Consider the following 15267-nt stretch of genomic DNA (forward strand, 5'->3'; position numbering starts at 1 on the left):
ATTCTAGTTGCTAAAAATGATTTTTAATATTTTTTATTTTGTCATTTGACATTTTTTATGAATTTTCTCTTTTCTGGTTATTTTTAATTCATTTTAAATAGTTTCCAATATTCAAAAAATGCAAAAATCTTTTCTTAACCTCTTTGAATGATGATGGATCTATGAAAAATATTCTCATCAATTTATTAATTGATTTGAGATTTATTTGAGATTTTAGTTCAATTAGGTTATTTTTTATTCATTTTTAATTGATTAAAAATAGTTTCTGGTTTCAAAAAATGCTGAAATTTTTTGTCAAACTTTGTTTGACCTTGATGAACTTAGGATGATCCATTTGGACTTTTCAAAGTTGATTTGAAATGGATTTGAAGTTTGACCTTTAATTGTTTATTTTAATTCAAGTATTATTTTAATTTTGAAAAATACCAAAAATATTTTATTTGTTTCTTGACTTCTAAGTTTCATTTTGCTTCTGTTTAATATTGTTTGACCTTGATTCCATTCATCTTTTGGTCAATGTGCTTTACTTACTTCATTTTGAATTCCATTAATGTACATTCTTATTCATCTTCTTCTTCATCTTTTTTATTTTTGATCAATGAGTTAAAGATTGATGGTTAGCCTTGATGTATAGGAGGCTTAACCTTCCTTGATTCAAATCTAATTCATCTTGATCATAGATCAAGTGAATGGCTTTGCATTAAGGATAAGTTGCTTCTTGATCAAGCAAAAAACCTAAATCAATACAAGATCATTCTCATTTTCTTTTGGCATGGCAAGTTGTAGGAGCTTGATTTACTAATCAAGATCTCTAACTTGTGTTTATTGCCTACATTTTTATTGACCGGCCTCAGATAGGTGTGACTACTACATTAGTCCACTTACGATTGCTTAACATATCGCTAAATTGCCTTATGGCACACTAACACTAACTATTGACCATTAACTTTTAATTCTTGCACTTTACATTAATGCAATTTAATATTCTTGTACATATAATTCATTTGCTTTTGCCCTTTGCTCACTTGAGCTCATGTTTATGTTAATGCAATTTGCCTTTTGCCCACTTGAGCACAAAATTGTGTATATAATATTGTGCTTGTGTTTTGTTTTGATTGTTGTGAACCAAATGCAAATGGACAAAAGGACTTAGATTCTAGGACATTCCCTATGCAAAATGGATTCAAAGAGCAACTAGGCCTCATGCCTTTAGAATGTTATAAAAGAAGAAATAATGTCAAAGAGCAACTAGGCCTCATGCCATTAAAATGCTTAATATTGAAGATGAACTTGAAAGGATCCTAATCTCTAAACTCACTTTTGTCCATTCTTTGTTTGTATCATAGAATTTTTTGATATGTGTATTCATGTGCTAGGGATTCCAACTTGAGCCTAATTGAAGAACCATTGTCATGGGCATTCAAAGTGAGAGATACAAAAGCCATTGGAAGATTCCTAAGAGATTTGTTTGATTGTGTGCTTGATTGCTTGAGTATTTGCTTATTTGCTTGCTCATTCCAAAGGATGGGAGATACTTGGATCATCACTATGATCTCAAGAAGGGAACTCCATTTGTGGTTTTGTTTCTCTTCCTTCATCTTTGTATGCTTAGGACCTTGGACATTCTTCTTCTTCCCTCCACTCTAACCCAGGCCAAAACGTTTGTGCAAACATTAACACTTGTTTTCAAAATTAGAAACCTAAGCACTATGCTTTTGATTTTCAAACTTCTTTTCATAACACTTATTTTGAATTGAATCCTAAGTCAACTTTGACCATATTTTGTAAATACTTTTCATTGGTAAATATAACTCATTCAAATGTTTTTGTGGTTTCAATGGCCACTTCTTGCCAAAGCTTTTTCATAACCCATAACTATTAGGTTTGAGTTATCCTTGAGGTTGATATAATGCTCACCTATATCCTTAGTGATGGACAATGAGTCTTCCATGCTTATTATAGGGTTAACCCCTCACTAGCATGTTGAAGATATCCTCACATGGTGGATCTGTGGTTTTAGGTTGAGTTTTCTCCCTTGGATAACAAAAGACCTTAACGCTTTTGAACCAATCAATTCACCAACTTGTTTTGAGATTTTTACCCCGAACTACGAGGTTTTGATCTTAATCTTTTTTAAGATGGTACGTAGGCAATGGGTTTATACATTCAAACACAAAAGTTGTAAATAATTTGTACATTCTTCTCTCATCTCCCCAATCATGTTTGCACAAACAAATTTTCACAAATACCAACCTACCTTAAAACAAATTGTGAAAAGGGCTCCCTAGGAGTACCTAGGATGTTTTGGGTGCTTAAAACCTTCCCATTGCATAACCAACCCCCTTACCCCAATCTCTGACATTTAATTAGTTTTTGATTTGATAAAACTTCTCGATTTTTGTTCGCTTTCTAACATTTCCTTTTTGTTCGATTTTTGGTTAGCACAACAGTTGCTCAGGTTTTATGGAAACCTTGATCCCATTGCACTCATAAGCATTTGTTGACCTCATTTTGACATGAATGTTCTTTTATTTCCAGGTTTTCTAGTCTTTCAGTCTTGTTATCAAGTTATCTTTGAAGATGAGCATTGTTAAGAAGGCCAACTATAGATACAACACCATCTACAAGTTCCCAAGCCCAGTTCTGGATGATCTTCACAAACTAGCTAAGATGTCTCCCTAACAATATTGATGTCTTCAAAAATGATTATGGAAGGATTTTGGGTTACCTGGAATCTTATCTCAATCAATACTAGAGGGATGTCATTCATACCTTGCTACAATTTTATGATCGCACTTATTGGTTCTATGTGTTGGCATCAATTTTGGTAAAACCTAGAGTTTTCACAATTTGTCACAAGTGTTGTCTTGACATGAGATAACATGTTCCTGTAGGGTGTTTAAAATGTGAATGTGCAGGATTTTGCTGAGATGTCAGACCCGATGTCAAGACATCTGTATACAGATCATTCAGTATGAATGTTATGTATTGTGTGATTGTGCTTTTTATGCTAATCTCTGTGTGATTGATGTGATGATTGAACGTGTCATTCAATCAGTAATTAAAATCAGATTGACTTATTTCCAACAAGATATAATCAGCTGTCATTAGAAGATATGAATGGAAAATAGTTTTAGGGTTTTATGATATCCAAGCCCAGCCAAACACTTCTATATAAAGGGCATGGAAAACCTGGTTTTAACACACAAGAAATAACGAACGAAATATTGAGAGAGAATAAGGGTTTTAGTCTTGTGTGGTCGTGTGTATTGTGAGCCATTCATTCATCTATAGATGATTGAATTGGACTGACTTTTGAGTTGTAATTTGTCCACTCTAAGATTTGAAGCATGAGTGCGTGTTTACTTGGTTGAAGCTTTTAAGCAAGATCAAGTATGTGATCTTGAAGAGTGTCTTCTTTCATTGTAATATTTGTTTTTACATCACTGCTGTGATTGAGGGGGAGTGATTAGGATCTCATATCTAAGAGTTCTTAGATAGAAGTCACATGGGTAGAGATTAGGTGAAAAGACTGTAACTTGAAGTTGTTTACTGAGAGTCTTTGAACTAATTATGTTTAGTGGATTTCCTTCCTGGCTTGGTAGCCCCCAGATGTAGGTGAGTTTGCACCGAACTGGGTTAACAATTGCTTGTGTCACTTGTATTATTGTTCTTTATCTTTTACCCAGTTTATATTGTTCAGATATTAGTGTCGTGACATTACCTTCGACATCTCATATCTGATACCAGAATTTCAATTGGTATCAGAGCAGGCATCCTGCTCTGGTTCTGGGCGAGATCTAGGGACGTTACTTTCTGGTACTATGGATAGAGACGGAGGATTTGTTCACAGACCACCAATTCTGGATGGATCTAACTATGACTATTGGAAACCTTGAATGGTAGCCTTCCTGAAATCTTTGGATAATAAGGCTTGGAAGGTTGTTCTAACAGGTTGGGAACATGCAGTTATTACTAAGGAAGGAGAAGTTACAACTGATAAGAAGGCTGAGGAACATTGGACCAAGAAGGAGGATGAACTAGCCCTTGGAAACTCTAAAGAATTGAATTCTATATTCAATGGGGTTGATAAGAACATCTTCAGACTGGTGAACAACTGTGAAGTGGCTAAAGATGCTTGGAATATTCTCAAAACCACTCATGAAGGCACCTCTAGAGTGAAGATGTCTAGATTGCAGCTGCTCACTACCAAGTTTGAAAATTTGAGGATGAAAGAAGATGAAAATATTCATGACTTTCATATGAATATCCTTGAAATTGCTAATGCCTCTGGAGCCCTGGGTGAGAAGATGTCAGATGAAAAACTAGTGAGGAAAATTCTCAGGTCACTTCCCAAGAGATTTGCCATGAAAGTGACAGCCATAGAAGAATCTTAAGACATTTGCAATATGAGAGTGGATGAGCTAATTAGATCCCTCCAAACATTTGAGTTGGGAATGTATGATGGATCTGAAAAGAAAGTCAAAAGCATAGCCTTCATGTCAAACACTGAAGAGAAAGAGGAAGAAAGTGGTCAAGATAGTGAAGAAGATCTGGCAAATGATGTAGCATTACTAGGGAGACAGTTCAACAAACTTCTGAAAAAGATGTAGCATAACTGGGGAGACAGTTCTATAAACTTCTGAAAAATATGGATGTAAGGTCTAAGTCTAATGTCAAGAACATATCATCTGACATCAGTAGGTCCAATGATGCTGGAAGAAGAATAAGATCTGATGAAAAGTCCAAACAAGGAAAAGGAGTTCAGTGCCATGAATGTGATGGGTATGGACACATTAGAGCTGAATGTGGGACCTACCTCAAGAAACAGAAGAAGAGTCTTGCTGCTACTTGGTCTGATGAAAGTGAAACAGAAGGAGAGTCTGCAAATCTTGTGACTGCCCTGACTAGAAGATGGGGTTATGATGAAGACTCAAGTGATGATGAAGTAACCTTTGATGAGCTAGCCACTACTGTAATACCCCAAAATTTACCCTTCACTTTTCCTGAAAAAAAAATAAAATAAAAAAAAAAACGAAAAAAAAAAACGAAAAAAAAAAAAAAAAAAAAAAAAAAAAAAAAAAAACGAAAAAAAAAAATTTTATTTAATTAATTAATTAATTAATTAATTAAATAAATAAATAAAATAAATAAATAAATAAAATATAACAAATTATTTTGGACTTGGGTCTCCCTCATTTGAGCCCATTACCCACGAAAATCAGTCTATAAATACTGAAGTTTCAGTAGAGGAAAACACACTTGGAGTTACACTTGGAGTTACACTGGGAGATTCACTGGAGAAAGAAGGAAGAGAAGCAAAACCCTGAGGAAAAGATAGTGAGAGAAAAGCCAACAGAGTTCAGAGCAACCTCCAAACCCTGAAAGGAACTCAACTTGTAAACCTCACGGGCGCAACTCAATCAAGCTCTCCAATCAGGTTTGCCCTATATCCATCATCTTTATGCCTTTTATTTGAATGCTCTAAATGTATGAGGTATTATGGGTGAATTTGATACCTTTTTGTGAGTCTTTTGTGAATTTTGATGGAATTATTCATGTGGTTACATTTTGATTTAGGGGCAACTCTGGGTTACCCTATTTTGTTTATTCTAACCTGTCTTGTGTTTCCATGGCATTGTTTTCTCTTGATTTCATCCTACTACTCTAACCCTTTGTCGAGTTTTGTGAGGGCTCACATGGCTTTCGCAGAGACACTCGCGTGGTTTCCCACTTTATTTGTGGGATACCCCCTGGAGTTTTATTCTGATTATTCGTGTTGACTGATTTCCTTTGACGGTCCAGCTGGAGACATTTCAGGGTTTCTTGCCCCTTTAACTGCTATAGCTTCGGATCTTTATCCGTGTGGTAATTTTTTCCCTTTCTCATACTTTATCGCTTTCTTAGCTGGAAGACCTCGATAGGAGGCAATGTTTGAGCCCCTTGGTGGCATTTTACTTTGAGATACATGTTTTGTGTTTTGTATTCATATCCCTGCAGGTAGCGCGGTTCCTTCGTCAAGGACTGCCTTTTTGCCCTCGAGCATCCCAAACCCTAAAACCCAAAGCAACACGTTTACTCCTTCTACTACAGGCGAGTAAGTCTCCAAAGGTCGAGCATCCGGTAGATTGCGTAGTAACGTTGTTCGTCCAAAACCCAATCCATAACCCCGTAGTTAGCCGAACTACGGCTTGCTCTGATTCTCATTCCAGATGAGATACGTAGGCATAAGACGCGATGTCTTAGCGAGCACACATCCCCCCAACTCATAGGTCAGCCGAGCTACGAAGACTCTGATTCTCATATTCAGATGAGATACGTATGCAGTGGATGCGACATCCGCGCGAGTCATTTCTCTTAACCTTTTTAGTAAATAAACACGTTAGGTAAACCCACACCCTTTAGACAAAAACTACAAAAGTGGATCCCGTAGAGTACTATGGATGCGTAGGGGTGCTAATACCTTCCCTTCGCATAACCGACTCCCGAACCCAAGATTTGGTTGCGAGACCCCGTCTTGTCCTTTCCTTTTTCAGGTTTACTTCGAGCGTTTCCTTTCCCTCCTTTGGGATGAATAACGCACGGTGGCGACTCTTCTGTCATTCTCTTTCGCCGGTTGTTTTTTTCGCACACTGTATTTTTCAGGTTGCGACAGCTGGCGACTCTGCTGGGGATTTTAATGAGTTGACCTCTTGCTGGTCCATCTTCCCTAAGCGAGTCCCTCCTAGCTTTTGTAGTTTGTTTGCTTATTGGGTGTTCATGCTTTTGTACAGTTATTTATTTACCTGCTTTACCTTATTACATTGTGTACATATCATTGTTGTATCTGTTTCTGTTGGCTGGCTGCTTGGTGATCTTTGTGAGATGAGTTCTATACCCGAACTCGAGTGCACTTAAGATAGGAGAATGGCATAGTCCTGTCAACTTGTGTGGAGTATTCCTTAGCGAGTTGACTTGCAAGCCCATTCACTTGGTGGAGGTCATGTTGAGATCAATAATGTCACATAAGTAAGTTGTGGTTAGACATTACTTGTTCCAATATAGACCTAAGAAGCCAAGGACCTTAGTTTACCTAACCCATCTTGGCCTATTCGTAGGACGTAGTGCGAAAGTCGTTCAAATGTAAGATTTGATACGATTGTTACGCGATACTACACTCATAAGAGTCTCTCTTGAGAATATTGTTGGAATACGAGTAGTCGTTCCTCTAATAATATCCGAAAGATGGGATTATGACTATGGGAACCTTTTTCTAGAACATGTTTGGCAGGTTTAAACCTTAGTACACTCCTTTTGGGTGGTTCTTAACCTAAACTCCATGCTCGTGACTTGCGACAAACCCTTGATTCATGGTTGATCCGATCAGGTATCCTTAATATCAATGAAACTCGGGTGTTGATAAGGTGTAAACCATAATCCGCCAAAATGGGTGGTTGATATTAAGGATAACATGATCCATCCCATGACCTTTGTTTGGTGTACTCTTAATTTCTCTCCAGACAAGTGCAACCTGACAGATGTTCAAGCAGATACAGCAATCCTGATTGACATGCCACTGCATTGCATTCACATCATTTTGCATCACATCATTTGCATTCATAATCATTCACACATGTTTATCCATTTCTGTGGGGTTTATATCTTCCACTTGATTCTAGTTGGAATTTTCTTGGTTCTCATCAACGGCTTAGTCTTTTCTTACACTGTTTATCAAATGTGAGACTGGAATCAAGGGGGTAGAATACCTTTGGAATTGATAAACATGTCATTGCATTTGCATATTCATTAGCATGTCTTGCATAACAGGTACTGCCGCAGGGGTGACCATTCCAGCTACAGCACCACTACAACAACAACAATCACAACGTCAACCAGCTCAGTATCAACAGCAGCAACAACCAGGTAACAGACCCGCTTATCAACAGAGGCAAAGGATGATGGACCGGCGTTTCGACACCCTTCCAATGTCGTACGCTCAGATGCTTTCTAGTCTTCAACAACTACAGCTTGTGCAACTGCGCACTCTGGCTCCTCCTGTTGGTAGACTTCCGGTGGGTTACGACGCCAACGCTAGGTGTAGCTTCCACTCTGGGGCACCTGGCCATGACATTGAGAACTGCAAAGCTTTTAAGCACGTAGTTCAGGACCTCATAGATTCAAAGGCCATCGACCTTGCACCAGCTCCGAATGTCGTCAACAATCCCATGCCCCAGCATGGTGGTGCGAACGTTAATTTGGTAGAGGGAAAAGCCAAGCCCATTAAGGATGTGTTGAAGTTGAAGACTCCATTGTTGGATATCAAAGGATGCTTGCTGAAGGCCGATGTCTTCCCCAGTTGTGGGAAGGGTTGTTTGGATTGTGCTACTCAGGGCGGAGGTTGTTTGAAGCTACAGCAGGGTATCCAGGCCTTGCTCGACAAAGGTATCCTCCAGGTTGAAGATTTGTCTGTCCAAGAGTCTGTGGAAGAGGTTAAAGCGGGTGCCTCTATCTCATCCTTTAAGCAGGCACGGGCCGTGGTGGATTCAGGTATTGCTCCCGGTTGGGGGCGTCTGTTGGAATTACCAGTGAAAGAAGATAAGTTCGGGATTGGGTATCAGCCAGCTCTAACTTCTACAACTTCAACACTTCAGACTCATCAGGGGCCGATCACTTTCTCCAGTGCTGGCATCATTCAGTATGGTCTAGTGATTGTGACATTGACAATTGGGTGCGTCCGAAGATCCCGGGTGAAGTCATCAACAATTGGTCTTCTGAAGAGATTATCCAAGTCACTCTTCTTGAAGAGTAATTTTCTTTGTTTATTCATGCATATCCAAGTCTTACGTTCCGCACAGGGCGTAATGACTCATTGTAGGGCCCATCTATGTGACAATTGCATTTTTATCATAAATAAAGGACGTCTTTTTGCATTCAAATATTTCGTTCCCTGTCTTTCTATTTTTGCAGTTTTTCAAAATAAAAAAAAAATGGCAATGTTTTGTTTAGTTTTCACTTCTTGTTCACACTCATAAGCACATACCATCACTCATGCAGATGCACAACACCGGACCCTATTGATAACGGTTCTGCTATGGCTCGATTCGACTTTGAAAATCCAATCTTTCAAGTTGAAGAAGAGGGTGATGAAGACTGTGAACTCCCTGAAGAACTTACCAGGTTATTAAAACAAGAGGAAAGGGTTATTCAACCGCATCAAGAGTCTGTTGAAGTGATTAATCTCGGCACCGAGGACACCAAGAGAGAAATCAAGATAGGGGCTGCTTTGGGAGACAATGTGAAGAAAAGGCTGATTGAATTGCTGCAAGAATACGTTGACATCTTCGCTTGGTCTTATCAGGACATGCCTGGGCTGGACACAGACATCGTGGTACACCGCTTGCCTCTCAAAGAAGGTTGTCCTCCGGTCAAGCAGAAACTCAGAAGAACAAGACCAGAGATGGCTGTCAAGATAAAGGAAGAAGTACAAAAGCAGTTGGATGCAGGGTTTCTAGCAGTCACCAATTATCCGCCATGGGTTGCAAACATCGTCCCAGTACCTAAGAAGGACGGAAAGGTACGGATGTGTGTCGACTATCGGGATCTGAACAGAGCTAGCCCTAAAGATGATTTCCCATTACCTCACATCGACGTTTTGGTGGATAATACAGCTCAGTTCTCGGTATTCTCCTTCATGGATGGCTTTTCTGGCTATAACCAAATCAAGATGGCACCAGAAGACATGGAAAAGACAACTTTCATAACCCCATGGGGCACCTTCTGCTACAAGGTGATGCCGTTTGGTCTGAAAAATGCCGGAGCAACATATCAGCGAGCAATGGTGACTCTGTTCCATGATATGATTCATCATGAAATCGAGGTTTATGTGGACGATATGATTGCCAAATCTCAGACAGAAGAAGAACATTTGTTGAATTTGCAGAAACTGTTTGAGCGTTTGAGGAAATTCAAACTGAGACTTAATCCGAATAAGTGCACTTTCGGGGTGAGATCGGGAAAATTGCTGGGTTTTATTGTTAGCGGAAAAGGGATTGAGGTGGATCCTGACAAAGTAAAAGCAATACAGGAAATGTCTGAGCCAAGAACAGAGAAGCAAGTCCGTAGTTTCTTAGGGAGGTTGAACTACATTGCAAGGTTCATCTCTCACCTAACAACCACGTGTGAGCCAATTTTCAAATTGCTGAGGAAAGATCAGGCTATCAGGTGGAATGAAGATTGTCAAAGGGCTTTCGAGAAGATAAAAGAGTATCTACAGAAACCTCCAATCCTTATACCTCCAGTTCCTGGGAGACCTCTGATAATGTACCTGTCAGTGACCGAGAACTCGATGGGGTGTGTATTGGGACAGCATGACGAGTCTGGTCGAAAAGAGCATGCCATATACTACCTTAGCAAAAAGTTTACCGACTGTAAAATCAAATATTCGCAGCCTGAGAAAACTTGTTGTGCTTTGGCCTTGGCTGCTCGCCGACTGAGACAGTATATGTTGAACCATACTACCTTGTTGATTTCTAAGATGGATCCAGTGAAATACATATTCGAGAAGCCAGCTTTCACCGGAAGGGTCGCTCATTGGCAAATGATTTTAACAGAGTATGATATTCAGTACACGTCACAGAAGGCCATCAAAGGGAGTATTCTGTCAGACTACCTTGCCGAGCAACCGATTGATGATTATGAGCCAATGAAGTTTGAATTCCCTGATGAAGACATCATGTTCCTCAAGATGAAAGACTGTGAAGAGCCAGTTGTTGAGGAGGGACCTGATCCAAACGAAAAGTGGACTTTGTTGTTTGATGGGGCTGTCAATGCTAGAGATAATGGAATTGGCGCTGTCATTACTACTCCGAAGGGTGCCCACATGCCTTTCACCACTCGTTTGACTTTTGAGTGCACAAATAATGAAGCTGAGTACGAGGCCTGTATCTTGGGTATTGAGCAAGCCATTGATTTGAGAATCAAGACTTTGGACATCTTCGGAGATTCAGCTCTGGTGATCAATCAAGTGAATGGTGATTGGAATACTCTCCAGCCCACTCTGGTCCCCTACAGAGATTACACGAGAAGACTTTTGACTTTCTTCACAACGGTAAAATTGTATCATATACCTCGTGATGAGAACCAGATGGCAAACGCACTTGCTACTCTATCCTCCATGATCAAGGTAATTCGTTGGAACCATGCTCCCAGGATCGATGTGATGCGCCTTGACAGGGCTGCGTATGTGTTTGCTGCTGAATTGGTAGTCGATGACAAGCCCTGGTATCACGATATCAAGTGCTTTCTGAAGAATCAAGAGTACCCTGCAGGGGCATCCAACAATGACAGAAAGACTTTGAGAAGATTGGCAGGCAGTTTCTTCTTGAACAAAGACAATGTGTTGTATAAGAGGAACTTCGACATGGTTTTGCTCAGATGTGTGGACAGACACGAGGCGGACATATTAATACAGGAAGTTCATGAAGGTTCCTTCGGTACTCATGCCGGCGGACATGCAATGGCTAAGAAATTGTTGAGAGCGGGTTATTATTGGATGACCATGGAATCAGATTGTTTCAAGGATGCTCGGAAGTGTCATAAATGCCAGATTTATGCTGATAAGGTGCATGTACCGCCGAATCCTCTGAATGTGATGTCTTCGCCGTGGCCGTTTGCCATGTGGGGCATTGACATGATTGGAAAGATTGAGCCGACTGCTTCCAATGGGCATCGCTTCATCCTTGTTGCCATCGACTATTTCACCAAGTGGGTCGAGGCAGCGTCGTTCGCGAATGTCACCAGACATGTGGTTGCCCGTTTCATCAAGAAAGAAATCATTTGTCGCTATGGGATTCCCGAAAGAATCATTACTGATAATGGTTCTAATCTCAACAACAAAATGATGAAGGAGTTGTGTCAGAACTTCAACATTCAGCATCACAACTCTTCCCCTTACCGCCCTAAGATGAACGGCGCTGTTGAGGCGGCAAATAAGAACATAAAGAAGATTGTGCAGAAGATGGTCGTCACGTACAGAGATTGGCATGAGGTGCTACCTTTCGCCTTGCATGGGTACCGTACTTCAGTACGTACATCGACCGGGGCAACCCCCTACTCCCTTGTGTATGGTATGGAAGCAGTCCTACCTGTTGAAGTGGAGATTCCTTCTCTAAGAGTCTTGTTGGATGTCAAGCTAGACGAAGCTGAATGGATTCGGACAAGGTTCAATGAGTTGAGTCTTATCGAAGAGAAGCGAATGGCAGCCATTTGTCATGGGCAGTTGTATCAGAGTCGGATGAAGAGAGCCTTTGATCAGAAAGTGCGTCCTCGTTGTTTCCAAGTCGGAGATTTAGTTTTGAAAAGGATCCTTCCTCCTCAGACAGATCGCAGGGGCAAGTAGACTCCTAACTATGATGGACCGTATATCGTCACCAAGGTTTTTGATGGTGGGGCTTTAATGCTTGCAACTATGGATGGTGAAAACTTCACTTCCCCTGTGAACTCAGACGCAGTTAAAAAATACTTCGCATAAAATAGACCCGCTGGACAGTAAAAAGAGTAGTCCAGGCAAAAATGGGCATCCCGACGAACCAAGAAAATGAAAAGGTTCGGGCAAAAATTAGGGATTAAAAATGAAAAGATCGTACACCCGGTAAGTTGAAAACCTGAAAAGGCAACTTAGGCAAAAATGGGTATCCCGGTGGATTGAAAACCCGAAAAGGGCGATCCAGGCAAAAGTTAGGGATTAAGTGAATGACTGCGTTCTGAGTAGTTCTAAATCTCATCTCGTGCCAATGACTGGAAATTTTTGAAGGATAGGAAACAGTCCAATCACTCTTTCAGAAGGCTGATTATCTGGAGGATCTTGAAGACGAGCAAGTCATAGCAGAATTGGAACCCAATAGAAATCCATTTCACATTGCCATTAGATTAATTTCTGTTTTTATCTATTGTGCGATTACCTCTTTCCAGGGATTGCTTCCTAATGTAAATGCCTATTCAGAGGCCATTCAATCAATAAAATCATGTTATTCAGTATATCTCTGTTTTCATTTTCATTTTACTGTTTTGTTTGCAAAAATGACGTTCGAATTTTTGATAAACATTGCATCATGACACATAAGGGCTTTACAGCTACAGGCTTCATAAACATTTAAAATTGCTGTAAATTTTAAGTGCTTTGGATCGTCTATTCAGAACAGATACCCTCGGGGCATTTCCTTAAAATCTCCTGCAGATGGTCGTGAGTATCTTCCCCAGTGAAGTTGCCAACAGGCGAATTCAGTGTCTTGACCCTGCAGAGCTGATCAGAGTGTTGGATTCTTCAATCCCCAGCAGTTTCTCACCACCGTACTTCCCCAAGCGGTTGTTTCAAGACATACACTCCCCAGTAGAGTTGACAGTGTCAGACTATATATCCCCAGCGGAGTTGACAGTGCCAGACTGTATCTTCCCAGCAGAAGTGGCTACTCCTTAGAGTTCGATGCCAGATCGATAATCCCAATGCCAGATCCATGGTTTCTTTCCTTGAAGCAGAACCTCGGTACCGTATCAGTGTTTGCTCCCCCTGCTGAGTCATCTCTCGCAAATCGTGGGTGCCAGAACCATTGTAGCTTTCCTCAGCAACAGGCTTCCAATGCCATTCTTTCCCCGATCAGAGTCTCGGTATGGCCAGAACACCGCATGGCTAGTCATCTCCCCACAGAGTTCTTTGCGCTGTGCATCTCCAACAGCCTTGCCAGGGTCCAGAAGATGGTGATCATTTTTCCAGCAGATCCCTTGCCTCAGCTTGGCATTCTACCCAGCATTTCGCATCCCTGCATGTAGAATCATATTGCATTGCATCCTTCCAAATCGCGTAGCATTTCCATTTTCATGGAGCATTACGCCATTGAAAAATTCAAACATACGCATGTAAGCATAAAACATTCTCGGTATCCCAAGTGATAAGCTAGAAGTTATTTCCAGTACTCAGACTGAAGATTGTTCATGACTTACCTTTGTTATCCCCAGCAAGTGTCATTGGCCCATGCGCCGCCTCTATTATCATTCCCTATTTCTGCCAATGCTGACAGGCATGAAGTTTTCCGATGTTCAGATCGAAGAAGTTTCCGACGTTCAGGTCGATGCAACTTGTGGCATTCAGGCCAGTTTTCCCGGTATCCAGACCGAAGTGGCATTCAGGCCAGTTTTCCGGTATCCAGACCGAAGTGGCATTCAGGCCAGTTTTCCCGGTATCCAGACCGAAGTGGCATTCAGGCCAGTGTTCCGATGTTCAAATCGAAGAAGTTTCCGACGTTCAGGTCGATGCAACTTGTGGCATTCAGGCCAGTTTTCCCGGTATCCAGACCGAAGTGGCATTCAGACCAGTTTTCCGGTATCCAGACCGAAGTGGCATTCAGGCCAGTTTTCCGGTAACCAGACCGAAGTGGCATTCAGGCCAGTGTTCCGATGTTCAGATCGAAGAAGTTTCCGACGTTCAGGTCGATGCAACTTGTGGCATTCAGGCCAGTTTTCCGGTATTCAGATCGAAGTGGCATTCAGGCCAATTTTCCGATATTCAGATCGAAGTGGCATTCAGGCCAATTTTCCGATGTTCAGATCGAAGAAGGTTCCGATGTTCAGGTCGATGCGACTTGTGGCATTCAGGCCCATTTTCCGATGTTCAGATCGAAATCCTTTCCAGTATTCAGACTGATGAGCGGCATTCAAGCCATGGTTATTTCTGTGTTACCATTTATTTTGGTATCCAGTTTAACATTCTTTTTCGATATTCAAACTGACTCTCACCGTACCAGACGAATTCTTCTTTCAAGACCACCTCTTTGCTGATTCTGACAGACATTGTTACTTCACTTCACTTCAGTGCAAATTTTTGGGCTTTTATTGTATTCAATCCCTTGATACCTCGAAAGTACGAAAGCAACTGCCATCTTCTTTCCGGGTCTCCAGTTGATTGAATAGGGGCAGCTGTAATACCCCAAAATTTACCCTTCATTTTTCCTGAAAAAAGAAAAAAAAAAAACGAAAAAAAAAAAAATTATTTAATTAATTAATTAATTAATTAATTAAATAAATAAATAAAATATATAAATAAAATATAACAAATTATTTTGGACTTGGGTCTCCCTCATTTGAGCCCATTACCCACGAAAATCAGTCTATAAATACTGAAGTTTCAGTAGAGGAAAACACACTTGGAGTTACACTGGGAGATTCACTGGAGAAAGAAGGAAGAGAAGCAAAACCCTGAGGAAAAGATAGTGAGAGAAAAGCCAACAGAGTTCAGAG

The sequence above is a fragment of the Lathyrus oleraceus genome, chromosome 6 (genome assembly GCF_024323335.1).
Source record: "Lathyrus oleraceus cultivar Zhongwan6 chromosome 6, CAAS_Psat_ZW6_1.0, whole genome shotgun sequence".
Taxonomy (NCBI): Eukaryota; Viridiplantae; Streptophyta; class Magnoliopsida; order Fabales; family Fabaceae; genus Lathyrus; species Lathyrus oleraceus.